Source organism: Spermophilus citellus (assembly GCF_964194105.1).
Source record: "Spermophilus citellus genome assembly, chromosome: X".
Classification (NCBI taxonomy): domain Eukaryota; kingdom Metazoa; phylum Chordata; class Mammalia; order Rodentia; family Sciuridae; genus Spermophilus; species Spermophilus citellus.
In genome coordinates, this window is record NC_138190.1 from 110,823,961 (window position 1) to 110,841,868 (window position 17,908).

The window sequence follows — 17,908 nt, forward strand, 5'->3', positions numbered from 1 at the left end:
TATGCTAGGGTCTTTTGGATTGCCACAATTTGCCCTCCCACCCCCAATTCATTACCTAGCTGTGGGTCAACCTGAATCTCTGGCTCCTGCTAAGTAAATGATGAAATTGGGTAAAAGTACATTTTTCTCAACCTGGAATTTGCAGACTGAAATCTACAACATTGTGAGTGAACATGTTTGTTTGTATTTGCTTACTGTGGCTTCTATAACAATTTACTACCAAGTTGGTGACTTAAAACAACAGATATATATTCTCTGACAGGTCTGGATGCAAGGAATCCTAAACATGGTATAAACAGGGTCAGGCTTCTTCTGGGGGGCTCTAGGGATGCTCTGGTCTGTTCCTTGCCCCTTCTACCTTCTGGTGGCTGCCAGCATTTATTGACTTGTACTCTAATTTCTACTTTCATCTTCATTGCCTCCTTCTTTTCTGCCTGTGATTTTTGCTTTCTTTTCTTTTTTTTTTTTTTTTTTGGTACCAAGGATTGAACCCTGGGGTACTCTATCACTGAGCTGCATCCCCAGGCCTTATTTTTTATTTTGAAACAGGGTCTTACTAAGTTGCTGAGGCCTTTAATTTGAGATTCTCTTTTCTTAGCCTCTCTAGTCACTGAAATTATAGACATGTGCTTCTACAGCTAGCCAGCTACTCTATTTCTTATAAAAATACTTGCCATTTATTTAGGGCCTACCTACATAATCCAAGATGATCTATTCATCTCAAGGTCTTGAATTTAGTCACATCTGCAAAGGATTTTTTTTTAAATTAAGATCATGTTCATAGGTTGTGAGGATTAGGACATGAATATAACTTTTTGGGAAGTACCACTCATATTTTTATTTGTGCATTATAATTATGCATAAATGGTGGGATTCATTGTTACATATTCATCCATGAACACAGTATAAAAATATTATTTGTCCAATATCATCCCCCAGTATTTACTTTTCTTCCCCTCCATCTTCCTCCTGGTCCATTTCTTCTACTCTATTGGTCTCTCTTAAATTTTCATTAGATTCCCCCTCTCTTTCTTTTCCTTTTTCCTTTTTAGCTTCCATATATGAGAGAAAACAGATTATCCTTAATTTTCTGACTTTGACTTATTTTACTTAACGTTCTCAAGTTCCATTCATTTTCCTGAAAATGCCATAATGTCATTCTACTTTAAAACTGAATAAAGAAAAACTCCATTGTGTATATATACACCACATTTTCTTTATCCATTCATCCATTGATGGAAACATAGATTGATTCCATAAATTGGCTATTGTGAATTATGCTGCTGTAAACATGGGTAGACATGTATCACTCTAGTACGCTGACTTTAGTTCTTCAGGATAAATATTGAGGAATGGTATAGCTGGGTCACCTGGTGGAGAATCAATGATCTTTAATCCCCTTTTAAGTCTAAAATTCTATGACTCTGGTCTTGATAAATATACTTGGTACATAAGAGGCAGTCAGTAAATTTTGTTCTTTTGACATTGGGATTATAATTATAACAGTATTAATGTCTAATATTATTGAGCTCTTACCATATACTAAACATTGTTTCAAATGTTTTGTGTATCAATTCATTTCATCCTTACAACAATCTTATGAAATAGGATTATCAATCCTATTTTGTGTGGGAAAGCTAAGACACAGAGACTTTAAGTAACTCCACTAAAATCACACAGTTAATTAGTGGCACAACTAGGATTCTAATACAGCCAGTCTGGCTTCAGAGCCTATGTTCTTCACTGCTATATTTTGCAAAAGAATCTTTTCCCAATTTTAAAATTGAAGGAACATCTATTATCATAAGAAACAAAGAACTGCTGTGGAAATGTTCCAGATTGAATGAGCTAAGGAGACATGGCAATTAAATGAACTACCTCATCCTAGCCTGGATCCTGAATGGGAAGGAGACAATATGCTATTGGGCCAATTGACAAAACTAGAAAACAGATGGTAGCTTAGATAAAATATTGTACCAATGTTGGCATTATTGAAGTTAACTGTACTGAGGTATGTAAGGGAATATTCTTCTAGCTAAGAAATACACACCAATGCATTTAGGGACAATGGACCATGATGCATACAACTTACTCTCAAATCGTTTAAGAATTTAGATAGATGGGTTAAAATGGTAAAGCAAACGGGTTACAATGTTAATAACAGGATCTGGTTAAAGAGCATGTGGGCATTTTTTGTGCAGCTTTATTCTTGTAATTATTCTAAGTTTGAAATTATTTCCAGATAAAAAACTAATTTTAATTTCATTTTTTTATGGTTCTGGGGATTGAACACAGGACTTTGTGTGTCTTAAGTACATGCTCGACCACTGACCAACACTCCCAACTCTTAAAAAGCTAATTTTTCTCTTTCTTACCCTGCCTTCAACCTTTTTTGGAAAGTACTGGAGATTGTACTAATGGGGCACTATAGACCACTGAGCCACATCCCAGCCCTATTTTGTATTTTATTTAGAGACAGGACCTCACTGAGTTGCTTAGTGCCTCGCCTTGGTATCCTGAGCCACTGGGCACCTTTTTTTTTTTTTTTTTTTCTTTTTCAGTACTGGAGATCAAACCCAAGACCTTGAGCATGATGGGCAAGTGCTCCCCAGACCAAAACATTAATTTTTAAAAAAATGTCTGAAACATTCTTTTAGAAGCTGGATGGTTGCCTTTTGTTTAAAGTTTTGCATTTTGTGTTAAATATGCAAATAATATTTTAACATTGTTATTAAAACCTGCTATCATTTGTTGTCTGCTATGTGTTAGAGACCATCACATATACATCTTACTTAATAATCTCCCAAACACTATGCTGTTTATTACTGATCCCATTTTACTGGTGAAGAAACAGATCCAAAGAGGCTCAGTGACTTGCTTAATGTTAAAGGGCTATGTAGTGACAGAACCCAGCTCCTCTGATTCCTAGGTCTATTGCTCTTTAGACAACTCCACAGCTGCCTCGAGTTATAAATGGCCTATTTCAACATTTCTGAACATAGAAATCTTTATTAGAAGCCTGACTTTCTGACCAGTGGGCAGAAGGTCAGTGGGAAGGTTTTTTCCCCTTCTCTGGTTCCTCTAGTGATTACAGTCCTGAGCCCTGAGAAGGCTGAAAGGGAAGATCAGACTAAAGGGATAATATTTCTATCTTTGATACATGGAATTAGCATTCACATGAACAGAAAAGGTGGGAATGTTAATATCCTCCCTTGTGTTTATTTTTTTTAGTTTTTACTCTTGATAGTGGGGATTGATCCCAGGGTGCTTAACCACTAAGCCACATCTGAAGACCTTTTCATATTTTATTTTAAGACAGGGTCTTGCTAAGTTGCTTTGGGCCTTGCTAAGTTTCTGAGACTGGCTTCAAACTTTCAATCTCCTGCCACGGCCTCCCAGCAAGTTACAGGCATATAGCACTGTGCCTGGCCCTTGTGTTTATTGTATACAGTATATGTACATGCCTTGGCTACACTGAAAAGGTATTCAAGACAAGCAGCCTTATCTGAAAATGGTGTCTTATTTTCTGTCAATCAGCCTCCTGACAAGAGTAGAGAAGATTAAGCATATTGAATAATTTTATTATAACACGAAAAACTTATAAAGTTTGTTACATGTCGATTGAAATCGCCTTTTTGATAGGATGGACAGCAATCAATCAATATATTTATTGGATTTTTTTTCTTTGAAGAGATGGTGTCTCACTATATTGCCTGGTCTGGCCTTGAACTCCTGGGCTCAAGCAATCATCTTGCCTCGGCTTCCTGAAGCAGCATGTGCTGCCATATCAGGCCCTGAATGTCTTTAATGTTCATAGCACTCTAATAGGTACAGTGGGGCATATATTAGATATAGAGTATGTCCCCAAGGACATACAAACTTATTTGGAAAATATGAAATATTAATTTGGGAAATGACATAGACTTAAGAGCAGAAAATATTACTACAATACAAGGCAGTTGTTAGGAAATGATATATATGCAAAAAGGGCTATTAATGCCCAGATGGTAGAAAATCACTATGGTTTATATTCCTTAGGGAAAGCTTCCTAAATGAACTGGAACTTGAAGAATGAGTAAGATTTGGATAGGCAGTAGAAAGGCATTCTAGCAGATGGTAATGGAAGCGGGAAGGCACAGGTTTCATGAGGCACCATTGAATCAGATTGTAAAGAGTCTTGAAGTTGCTCAGTAGAAGGATATTAAAGGTTTTTGAGCCAATAAGTTACATAATGCAGGGAGTGTCTATAGATGTCCCAGTAGCAGTGAGTGGATGGAATAATCATGGGTTGGTTCTCAAACTTGCCTGCACATTAAAATCATCTGGGCAACTTTACAAAATGTTGATGTCTGTCTCCTAACTCTGGATGTTCTTATTTAGTGGTGTAGGATATAGCCTGAGCCTTAAGATTTTAAAAGATCCCCAAATATTCCTAATATCAAAGTTTGAGAACCACTGCAAGGGAAGGAGAAATAAGTAGCCTGGGGACCAGCTCAGAGGCTGTACTAACATAAGCCCAAGATTTCCAATCCTGGGACTGTTGGAGTAATTGGCAGATGGAATAGAGAAGACGGTTTTAATGTTTCAAAGGAAGAACTTACTGAACTTCAGGATGTACTGAGCACAGAAAATGAGAGGGAAGATTTAACAATGATAGCACCATTTGTGAACTCAATATCTCATTCATGGCAAACACCCAATCAACATTTTATGAAATAAACTGAACTAATGATATCAATTTGGAGACTTGTCCCACATTGGTAGAAATCTTGATGTCAGGGAGGAAAAGTCAGTTTGGGAATTAGAGGAGGATTTTGTTCTTATGTCAAGTATGAGATGGCAGCAAAATATGCAAGTGGTTAGTCAGTTATGAGAAGTGGGACTGAGATTCAGAAGCAAAATCAGCACTGGAGGCTATCTTTACAGTTGATGGTTGAAATCCTTTTTTTTTTTTTTTTTTGGTACTGGAGATTGAACTCAAGGGCGCTTAACCACTGAGCCACATTCTAACTCCACAGCTGCCTCCAATTACAAATGGCCTATTTCAACATTATTCAATTTTTTATTTGAGACAGAATTTCACTAAGTTGCTTATGGCCTTGCTAAGTTGCTAAGGCTGGCTTTGAACTTGTGATCCTCCTGCCTCAGCCTTTGGAGCCGCTGGGATTATAGGCATGCACCACCACACTCAGCTGATGGGTGAAATCTTGAGAGTAGATGATACCACCTAGGAAAAGGAACATAGTAATAGGAAGGTCAATGATGAAACCTTAGCGAAGGCAGAATTATGATTTTGTTGTTATGATTTTTACCTGTCAGAAGGTCCTGAGAGAATTGAAACATCAAGCAGGAGCAGGAAAAGAAGGGATGCTCAGATAACCCAAGAAATAAAGGACAAAGCTGGGTGTGGTGATGCAGTTTATAATCCCTGCTACCCTGGAGGCTGAGGCAAGAGAATGGCAAGTTAGAGGCCAACCTAGGAAATTTGTCAAGACCCTGTGTCAAAACAAAAACTAGGGTTGGGGATATAGCTCAGTTGGTAGAGTGCTTGCCTTGCATGCACAAGGTCCTGGGTTCAATACCTCCCCCAACAAATCTAAAAATGACTCCCCAGTAATTCAATGATGCAGTGACCTGGGTTCAATTCCCAGAAATAAGAAAAGAAAAAAATTAGAGAACAAGGTCTTCCTTCAAGTAAACTATAATCCAGTTGGATAAATTGTAATACTAGCTGTGTCAGTCTGTAGAACTGCATCCATGCTAAATGTGACAATAAGTGTTCAAAATATTCATAGAAATGACAGCAAGGTTGAGATTGGTCAGTAAGTAGCCAGTCTTGTTTTGATATTGGAGGGAAGGATGAAAGAATGGATTAAGAGGTAGGACAAATTTAGCCCATCTTTAAAAAGCAGGGCTCAAGCCTTAGATCTTCTCAGTTACCTTCTCTGAACACTTTAGCCATTACCCACTCCTACTCTCCATAGACCCCTTAATGTATGGCTTCCTTTGAATCCAGTCCTGCTCCGAGTCATCAATTTCCAAACAAGAGCAATCCCCTTAAATGGCCAATAACCTAAGATACTCATAGGGGAACACTTAAGAAAATATTACTGACATTTGAGTGGTTGATTGTTTTAAATGAGGGTAAATAAGATGGTTAAAATAGGAAAAAGGTGAATTTATTCCATCTCAGAAAGACCTGAGAGTCTGTCTTTAGGTTTCATTCATTTAAATATTTAGCAAATGAATGTGTTCAGCATGTTCTATTCGGTGTATTGAGATTAGATGTGGGATGGTGGCTCAGACAGTTCTTCAACATCCTGGTGGTGCCATGGGGCAGGTTTCGCTGTGTCTTTCAGAACAATTTCAAGTTACTAAGCTATGGTGTAGGCACAACCTATGACATGCCACAGCTTACTGAATCAGCTCATTATTTGTTTAGTGCCCTACCATTTGTTTGACATTATGTAGACACAAGGCTCTATTGAGTTTGGGGAGAGTGTGTTAGCTGATAGGGTCATAACTGGGGCCTTGGAATTACAATCCAAACAACCTGTCACACATTTCAGTCACACATAACAGCAATATAATTCTGTTGCTTTGGAAATAGTTAAAAGCTAGTTTTACAATAAGAAGACAAGCTCTTGAAAACAGGGAGGGCTGGGTTTGGGGTGTGATTGACAAACTGTCATTAGTATTTGACAGATATTCATGATTGTTTTTCTAACAGGAAAATGGGTGATTCTTAAAAGCAGTTTTAGATTCTTCTACTTCTATTTTTTTTTAAAGAAAGCCTCTTTCTTCAGCTTCGCTGGGTAGTGTCAGTAAATGAACTGTTGCCTCTGAAATCATGCATATGGCCTTGCAGCCTTCAACTGCAGTAGTAATATATCACAACCATTTGAATGTGGGAAGGAGAATCACCAGAAATAATCATTTAGGTCATATGGGTTTTCAGATGCATCTGTTTATATGTAGAGGGTCCTGCAGAAGACTGTTTTATTTCAAGGACTATTTTATTCTGATGACAAACTGTAAGCCAGTGAGTCATTTTCATAGTCTGACATTTTGCTGTAAAACTGCTTGAGAGAGGATGCGTCACTTTAACAGGCTGCTTGTGTCCTGAAGCAAGTTGCAGGCATCTTGTGTGACCCATCATAGGGTATATTGGATGATGGACCTTTATGAGACTAGCTTAAAATGGAAACTTGCATTTTTCAACTTCACTTTAATTGCTTGTTATAAAATTTAATGCTAGTCCCAATAATGGATAATTTGAGCATCGCAGAATGAGATTGCTATAATCTAATCATAATGCCTGTAAGAACTAAATATTGCCATAGTCAATTTCTCCTAATCAAAACTTTTTTTTAAATAAACCTTTAGATACCCATGGATAACACTTGATATACTTTCAAATAGAGTTAGGGAAGTTCTCAAGTTAAATCTCAAAGTTTTTTTTTTTAACTCAGAAATAATTTTTCCATATAAACAATGTTATAAATAATGGGCATATTCCCAAACAAGTCCACCCAAGGCTATTTAACCCACAATGTGCTTTAAGTAAAGTATTGCACATCATATATAACATTAGCATGAAAAACAAAGTTCAGGTTTTTTTAACTTTCTTTTTTTATATCTTTATTTTGTTTATTTATTTTTATGTGGTGCTGAGGATCAAACCCAGGGCCTTGCACATGCTAGATGAGTTTTAATATGGGACTACCCAAATAAATTCCCCTTTCCTGTATGACTTTCTTCCAGTACTGCCTCATGCTCAAACACTCAATTTTTTTTAAGACAGTGTGTTAGGTTTCAAGACAGAAGTGGGATCTTCAGGGACAGGAAAAGGAAGGAAGTCAAAGACTTTTAGGCATTTAGTCCTGGCCATCTCCTTTCCCCCAACACGATTAGGTAGTGGTCTGCTTGCTTCTCTGGCAACATGGAGCTTCTTTAAGGATCTTTTCTTCATCTTCTTTTTTTTTTTTTTTTTTTGCATCTTTTAAGGTAATCATTTTAACTCATATTAATTGTACAGATTAATGGGTTTCTTTGTGATATTTCCTTACATGCAAATCTACCTTCTCTTGCCCCCTCATATCCCCTTCTCTTTCCCTGATAGTCTCTCTCTTATTTTCAGGTCTTTTTTGTTGTTGTTGTTTTTTATGTTGTTGTTTTTTTTTTTTTTTTGATTTCATATATGAGAGAAAATATGGGATTCTTGTGTTTCTAGGTCTGGCTTATTTTACTTAACATTATTTCATCTATTTTCCTGAAAATTATATGATTTCTTTCTTCTTTATGGCCAAATAATATGCCATTGTGTGTGTGTGTATGTATGTGTGTGTATGTATATATATATATATATATATATATATATATATATATATATATATATATATATATCATATGTTCTTTATACCTTCATCTGTTTTATGGGCACTGGGGCTACTACCATATCTTGGCAATCATGAATATTGTCACAATAAACATGAGTATGCAGGTATATCTCTTTTGTATGCTGACTTTGTTTCCTTTGAGTATATATCCCAGAGTGGTAAGCTTTAAAAAAAAATCAGAACTTTTATTGATAGCAGCAGTGGAGATAGGGATAAAATTCTCTGGTCTGTGCTACTACCACCACTACCACTGCTACTACAACTACTTCTCCTCTTCCTCTTCATTCTCTTCTTCTTCCTCTTCCTCGTCTTCTCTTTCTTCTTCTTTTTTGGTACTGAAGACCTCTGAGCTATATCGTCAGCTATTTTTATTTTTCAAAACAGGGTCTCACTAAGTTTCTGAGGCTGGCTTTGAACTTGTGATCCTCTTACCTCAGCCTCCTGAGTTTCTGAGATTACAGGCATGTGCCACTGTGCCCAGCTGCACTTCCACATCTATATGTTCATTCACTCATTCAACAAACACACACTGATCAATTCCTAGGTAGTAGGCACTGAACCCTGGAGATATAAACATTATTGAGGCCTTGAGGGAATCCAAGTCTACTGAGGGACACAGACATAAAACAATCATTGCAATGCAGCATGCTACCTGCAGTAATAAGACTGTTCTACCCAGGAGAGTGGTCAGACTAAAGAGCAGTGTTCTGCATGGCCAAGAAAGCTCCACAGAGCAGATAGTAAGCCTAGTCCTGAAGGATAATGTGTTCAGCAGGCAGACAAGGTACTCTGAGAGCACATTTAGACAGGGACAAGAATCATGAAATAGCATATTCTGAAAACATAAGAACTGGGTTGGGATTGTGGTTCAGTGGCAGAGTGCATGCCTAGCACATGTGAGGCACTAGGTTCTATCCTCAGCACCACACACAAAAAATAAAAATAAATAAAGATATTGTGCCCATATACAACTAAAAGAAATATTTAAAAAATAAAAGCAATTTAGTATGAGTTGCAAAGGTAGGATATGGGTCAGTGTTAGGAGGTGGGTGTAGGAGGGGATTTACGTGAAGACCCTTGCATATCAGGCTGAAGGCTTTGCATTTTATCCTCCAGTAATTAATAGGAAATGCTGTGTTCAGAATCACCAGTCTCCTTGAAGTATGGAAAATAGATTTAAAGGAAGACAAAGGGAGGTGGAGATTTTTCAGAAGGACAGGAGAAAAATGTTTTCATTTTGTTCTTTTAATTAAACAAAATATGTTTTTTTTTTCTGATGCTGGGAATTGAACCCAGGAGCACTTAACCACTAAGCCATATCCCCAGATCTTTTTATTTTTATTTAGAAACAGGGTCTCACTAAATTGTTTAGGACTATAAATTGTGCTAAACTACATATACCACCAAATTTGCCATTTTAAGAATTTTTAAGTATGCAGTTCAATAAAGTTAGGTATATTTACATTGTTGTGCAACCAACCTCCAGAACACTTCTCATCTTACAAAGCTGAAACTCTGTACCTATTAAATGCTGACTTCCCACTTCCTCCTCTCCACTTCGCCTGGCAACCACCATTCTACTTCCTGTCTCTATGCCTATCTAGGTACCTCATGTGAGTGGAAGTACTGGTTTCTTTGTGGCTGGCTGATTTAGTTACTTTCACTTTTACAATAAAGGAAATTCATGTTTGTGGTTTAAAAAAAACTCCAAATAACACTAAAATGAAAAGTAAAAGCATAGAAAGATGGCAGATTTTGTTAAAGAAGTTTTTGATATCTAATTGGGACTAACATTTGCAAAGTGTATGCCAAAGACACTGAATCATGTGTACTCTACAAATTTAATTTATTGCTTAAAAGATAAATGTGTCCATTAACTCATCACATTTTATCATTTAATCATTGATGATCCCCAGGGAGAGGGATATGATAAAAATTAGAAAAGAGGTCAGGGTTAATGCCTTAACACTAGAATATAAAGGAGAGTTCCAGAGTCAGTGAAAGGATAGCAGTGTACTCCAAGAACCAAGGAAGCCCAGCCTCAGCCACTAGAAGGGACAGGGCAAAGCATTGGGAGGATAGGTAGCCCACATGGACCCAGAGATCACAGAACCCTGCTCAGACACCCTGTTTCTTCAACTTGAAAGGCTTTGTCAGACATGCTCCCTGGAGAGGAAAAGCACTCTTCTCAAGCTTTCTGTGGTTAATTTAGGAATGTGTGAGTTGACTGCCAGAAACTTCTGACAGTGCCTTGGTTCTCCAGTATGGATACCAATTGACTGTGTCATACCTATTTCTGTGCTAACCCAGACCAATGTTCTCTGGTTTTCTATACTGGTTTTCATACTAGTTTTCTATAAGAAACTGGTATGTAGTCATCAAAAAGAAACAATAAAGAATCCCTCGTCAAATGGATTTGGATCCAGTTCATTCTACAGGCTTCTCCTAAAGATTCATAGCACAGCTGGGCAGTGGTGCATGCTTATAATTCTAGTGACTCAGGAGGCTGAGGCAGGAGAATCACAGGTCGCAGGACAGCCTATGCAACTTAGTGAGGTTCTGTATCAAAATGAAATATAAAGAGCAGGAGAAAACAGCTCAATGGCTCAGTGGGAAAGCATCCTTAGGTCCCCAGATTCAATCCTCAGTACACCCCCCAGAAAGATTCATAGCATATATGAGCTTAATAAAAGAAACCTCTAGGAGGTTCATCATAAATAATAACTGTTGAACATTCAAACCACTTTTCCCCAGATATTTTGAACATTATATATATATGTATATATTTTTTTCTCCCTAGCAATATTTATGTATGTGTATTGGGACCCAAGTGTTCTATGGAGCACAGAAGTGCCATGAATAGGCATCCTGTCTATATCAACCATCTGGGAATCAACAAAAGTTGCCCGGGAGGCAGCAAACCAGCAATGCAACATTCAAAACTGGACTTTAATAAGCATAAAGTCAAGGAGATGTCCTCATCTTTAAGTGCAGTTAGACTATCTCCAAGATGCCTGGAGTGGTGATTTTTATCAAAAGATTTAATGAAATTCAAGTTCTTCAAGACCACCTGCACAGAACCAGTTCCATAATTATTATTGAAAATTCACTGTCCAGGATCAACAACCGATACCCCTCCCCTCTTATTGAGGAGGAGTGGTGGGGATTGAACCCAGATGTGTTTTACCACTGAGCTACATTCCCAGCCATTTCTTTTTTTTCAATTTTGAGTCAGGGTCTAGCTAAGTTGCTTAGGTCCTAACTAAATTGCTGAGGCTATCCTCAAACTTGCAATCTTCCTTGCCTCAGCCTCCCAAGTGCACCACCACACCCAGGGATAACTGATACCTCTTATTCAAAACTTCCTACACACCATGTTTTCTCTTGCCTGAGTCTCTGAAAGACATACAAATGATATAAATTTGGAAGAAAGAAGAGTAGAATAATACCTTTCAGACTGAGAAGACACAATGGGAACACCAATTCAAACACTTTACTGTTTCTAACAACCCTGAATTCTTCCATAGATTTATTGTATTTCATGAAGGACTGGAACAGCGTGGGATTATCAGTCTACTTAGAAATAAGGTGATGTACTGCAATGTTTTTGCTTGGTTGAATAGAACACTTCATTCTGTACAGATCGAAGGTCAGCATCAATTCAATTCAGAAATATCAATTTGAACTTCTGAAAGTCAGATTTCTAATCTTGTAAAGAATCCGGATGTTCACTATGAAGGGTCACAGCACGATCACCAAAAACATACCATATATTGCCTACTCTTTTTAGGCTTCATAGGACATCACAATATGAAGCCTCAGCCCTAATGGTAAGAACACAAACTTCAGAATCAGATAAACCTAGGTTTAAATTCCATCTCTGGGCTTGACAGTTTCTGTTATCTTAGCAAATTATTTAAGATAGGTTGTTTTTTTTTTTAAGAGAGAGTGAGAGAGGGGGGAGAGAGAGAGAGAGAAAGAGAGAGAGAGAGAGAGAGAGAGAGAGAGAATTTTTAATATTTATTTTTTAGTTCTCGGCGGACACAACATCGTTGTTTGTATGTGGTGCTGAGGATCGAACCTGGGCCGCACGCATGCCAGGCGAGCACGCTACTGCTTGAGCCACATCCCCAGCCCAAGATAGGTTGTTAATATCTACCTAAATATGTTATTGTCACATGTGTATGAAATACCTGGAATTATATGATGTACATAGTAATATTAAGGATAGAGCCATTAACTGAATATTTAATATGTGCTCATTGTGTTAAGCTCTTGATAGGCATTATATAATTCAATATATTCATCATTGTTTTGTGTATGAAGCATCATAATTCTATATTTGATCATAAATCTGTCACAGCTTTGGAGCTTGAAACTGGATTCTCTAAAAAATTGATTGTGCAAATATGCATTCTTAGGCAAATGTCTTGCTTACTATATTTCCTTGACTATTAAATCTTCAATTGTGCCCCAAATTCATCTCCTGGATGTGGAAAGTCTATATTTGGCATTTTACTGATTACTTCTCTTCTGTACATGATTTACAGAGTTTTGAGCCATTACTCCATTTTTATACCTGCTATAGCAAAATATGAAAATAGCCTTACTGCTATCATTGGACATTTCTTACATGGATACGTACTAAACATCATTCAAAATACTCCATTCTACATCAAATGTGGGTTTTTTTTTTTGCTTTTGTATCTTCCAATCCCAACTATGCCTATTGTGTCTTTGTTTAGATGACTGTGTAACAAAGGTTCTAACAGCATAAATACCCTTCAGTAAGCAATATCCCAGAATAAGCTTAGTTTCAATTTATGCCAATCCCTGAAGAACATCTGAAAATATGTCTGAATCTGTACCTTTTTGCTCAGAAAATAAGATCACAAGTGCTTGGATCCTATAGTTGATAACATCTTGGTTTTTCTGCTTAGCACTCTGATTTCTTCTGGGAACTTCTCCTTCTGTTCAGTCATGATTCTGGTGAAGCAGCTGTGAATCAAGTGCCCCACCTCACTGGCCCAGGGCTTCTGATCCAGGGCCCTCTAAATATAAAACTTTATTCCTCTAACTGCACTGATTATTCTGGATTAATCATGTGAGCAAGTTTAGCCAATCACAGTCCTCCTTTGAGAATTTTAATTTTGAGTTAGAGAAAAATGCCTTGCTTATTAGGTCATAAATCCAGAAGAAGAGTTAGAGTGCTGGTGCATGCCTACAATCCCTGTGACTTGAGAGGCTGAGGCAGGAGGATTGCAAGTTGAAGGCTAGCTTTAGCAACTTAGCAAGGCCCAAAGCAACTTAGAGAGACCCTGTCTCCAAATAAAATTAAAAGTGTTGGGGATGTGGCTCAGTGGTAAATTGCCCCTGGGTTTAATTCCCAGTACCAAAAATAAATAAATAATAAATAAATCTAGAAGAAGAAAGGAAGCCACAGGAAATCATCATTCATGCCATATGAAAAAAAACGGCCTTAGAAGAGAATGAGGCCAACAACAAAGAAAAGTGAAGGCAAAAGCGGTACAGAGATATTCTTTTGAAATTTTTATTCATTTATTTATTTTTATTGTGGTGCTGGGGAGGGAACCCAGGACCTTGTGCAGGCTAGATAAGCAATCTACTACTGAGTCATACATTCATCCCTGGACACAAATTTTTTTTTTTTTAAAGAGAGAGAGAGAGAGAGAGAGAGAGAGAGAGAGAGAGAGAGAGAGAGAGAGAGAGAATTTTTATTTTTTTTTTAGTTTTCAGCGGACACAACATCTTTGTTTGTATGTGGTGCTGAGGATCGAACCTGGGCCGCACGCATGCCAGGGGAGCACACTACGGCTTGAGCCACATCCCCAGCCCAAATATTTTTAATAGTATTATTTGAATGTCTGGTCTAGATTTTCCAGATTGACCTTGGAGTTCCTAGTTACATAATCCAATAATTACCTTTTTTTTCTTCAAGTGATTTTTATTTGGGTTTCTGTCATTTGCAAATGTGTTTTTCATAACTGCCATTGTCAAGCTGGTCACCTTCCATCTGGTTACCTGGATCGCTCTATAACTCAGAGATAGTCTGTGTTCCAGTTTTGTGTAAACAGGACCCTACTGCTGGTTCTTTGTGGCCCACTAACCACTGAGCACCAATCTAGCAGTATTAGTTCCCAAATGATATTGGAGCAGAAATTTTGAAAATAGGCAACCAGTGAAGGAATTGGTCTTCAACATGAGAGTAATGTGAAGTAAGAACAGAGAGGGTTTACAATGAAATAAAGGGGCAATTTGAGACATATAAGGAGATCCAGAGGTGGGTGTTGTTTGCAAAATGAGAATAAAGAATTAAAGTTGAGAGGAAAGCATTTTTCAGCCTTTGGGTTTCCTTTAACTTTTTAAACTATCTATTTCCTTTAACTTTTAAAGTTAACTATTTGCCAGTTTACCACCAGTATGGTTAGTTATTTAAATAAGAAATAAGACACTAGTATTAAGGAATATGTGATTCTAATTTTCTAGGCTAACTCCTATTATTCTAATTGTCTCTAGTAATCTAGCTATCAGTTAGCTTGATATTAGTTAACTAGTTATATAATGTTTTTCATTTTCTATAGTCCTCATTTGCTATTCTAACAATAAATAATAAGTTAAAATTGAAGTCAGCACTCTGGCACAAATCTGTAATACTAGTTATTAGGAGGATTGCAATATCAAGTTCCAGGCTAGTCTCAGCAACTTAGAAAGACTCTGTCTCAAAACAAAAATAAAAATAAGGCTAGGGCCCAGCATGGGGTTGTGCACACCTGTAATCCCAGTGACTCAGGATGCTGCCGTAGGAGGATCCCAAGTTAGAGTCCAGTTTTAGCAATTTAGTAAGACCCTGTCTCAAAAATAAAATTAAAAATGCCTGGGATTGTAGCTCAGTGGTAAGGGGTCCTTGGGTTCAGTATCCTGTACCAAAAAAAGAAAAAGAAAAAACAAAAATGCACACACATAAAACAGAACAAAATAAGCAAAAAAACAAAACAAAACAAAAAAAACCCCAAAAAACAAACAAACAAACAAAAAAACCCTAGGACTGGGGATGTAATTCATTGGTAGAGCAATTGCCTAGCATGTGCCATACCCTGGGCTCAAACAAGTTAGATTTGACAGGAATGAAATTTTTAGTGGTTTAGTTGATTCTAGCTTATATCTAGTTAACTAGTTATCTAATCACCACTAGCTATACCTAGTATCAATAGTTATTAAAGTGAGAAATGAAAATTTAGAGTTGAAATACAAATGTTCTGATCCTTTTGGCTTATGCCAGTTATTCTAATTATCTAGTTAGCTGGTTATTTATTAACTGTATCCTCTATTTTTTTCTACTTTTCCATAGTTGTCACCCATGATTCTAACATAAAATAAGTAAAATTTGATAGAATTTTAACAATTTGATTCTTGGCTTTCTCTACTTATCTCTAGTTACCTAGTTACCACAGGTTACATATAACTAGCAATAGTTGTTTACAGAGTCTGTTTTCTTTTCTTAGGGACACAGGCTGGACTATGTTTTCCAGTTTTCCTTTACTTAAGTGGAGACATCTGACTGGTTCTCCCCTATAGAATGTGAGCAGAAGTAATGAGTCTCTTTGGGTTGAGGTAGGTAAGAGTGGCTGTTTTTCTCCACATACTTTCCCCTCCATAATGACTTTAGAGATCATAAATTGAAGTCTGTGGTATTATAAGAATGAAGGAATTTGGGTTCCTGAATGACTGGCTTGAGCAGAGGTGCCTCTGACTCCTCTTGACCACATTGGACTTTGACTTGAGTGAAAAACAACAAAAAATTTTACTGGCTTCAGGCACTGAAATCTTGAGGTTTGTTACAGCATTTAGCCTGTCCTGACAAACACACCCTATCCTAGTACTTATCATAATCTGTTGTACATTGCATGTTTATTTCTCTGTCTCTTTCATTTGACTATGACTTTCTTGAGGGTGAGTTTAGTGTACAATTTTTCTATCCCTAGTAGTTAGCACAGTGTTTGGCACACAGCCATTATAATAATGGATATTTTTGCATGAAGACTATAAATGGATTCATGTGCACTAAAAGAATCCTCCTTATTGTTTTACCAGTAAGGGCCACCCTTCATTAAAGAGAAGACCTTCATTCTTCACTAATGGAGACTTCCTTGTTGCTTCTTCCTTCAGTTTTGATGTAGGTAGGGAGAAGAGTTTTGTTATGATTTTGACCTAAGTGATAAGGTTCAAAGATCAACTAGTAGCTCACACATAATAGATCAAGGGACTCTAAGTCTACATAGTTGAGATGCATTTTAAGTTGCTTATAAGCAGCCAAAACAATTTTTCTAAAAAACTGAATTTCTTTTATGGAGTCCATAGATGTCAGTATAACATAGAACAAATATACTGAAAACTAGCTCCATGTGATACAAAGTGTGCATAGCAAAGATGTTTTGAAATTCATATATATGCGATCTATGAAATGGCACTTTGATTAGTCATTTTGGATGAAAGTCCAACAATCCAAACAAATACAATTAGCCAAACTAGCATTTGGCAATACATGGCCAAAAACTAATCTGGTTATTCAAGAAAATTCTTTACTTTAGCAGGTTGAGCAATCACATATACAAATGAGCCGGAGTTTTAAAAATGAGTGTTTATAATCATCAAGCAAATTTAATAAAAATCTCAATGGTTTCTAGCATGCATTTTAAAATGCAGCAGGCTTGTTTCTAAGCTGGTGGGAAGGAGAAACTTGCAGTGTTAGATGAAAACATTTTTCAATGAATCTCAGAAAAGGTCACTGAAGAGATTTCTGAGAAACTTCTAGAACATTCAGACTATGCCACTTCCTGAATTGGTTTTTCCAGTTCAAAAAGAAGCTGAATTCAACAACAACAACAAAATCCTTGAGGTTTTCTCAAAGTCTACTTGGTGCCAAATAACCATTTTGGTTTTGTTTGTCATTTTTCAACTGTCCTCTTGGCTTTGTTGATGAAACCTGCATATCTGCAATATTACAGAGTGCTACAGGGCTCTAACAGACTCTGCTGTAATTCAATACACTGAATATACTTGTTTTTACTACTGTACACATACTCCTATAACAGATCTTCTAAGGAAAGTACAGAGTGACAGGCAGTTATTGTGCTACTAAAAGACAATGAGATAAGGTTGCAATTTTCAAAATGAAAGTTTTTAGTTATAATTGCACGTGGTGCATTCCTTAACCCACTTACATAGGAGACATTCCCAATTACCTCTTAGAGTCAAAAAGGGACAATTAAGTCCATATTCATATGCTAATAAGCATTGCATTATTTAAACCTGTTTTTCTTTTTAAGCTATGAAAATGAGAATTGAGCAGTGGCAATGGAAACATATAAAAGTAGTAATTACCTTCTCCAGGGTGCAGCTTTTCACATAAACACATTTTAGCTAGCAGGTTTAGTAGCTATTTTTCAATAATAAAATTTCGTGAATAGATCTTTTCCCCATAGAAATAG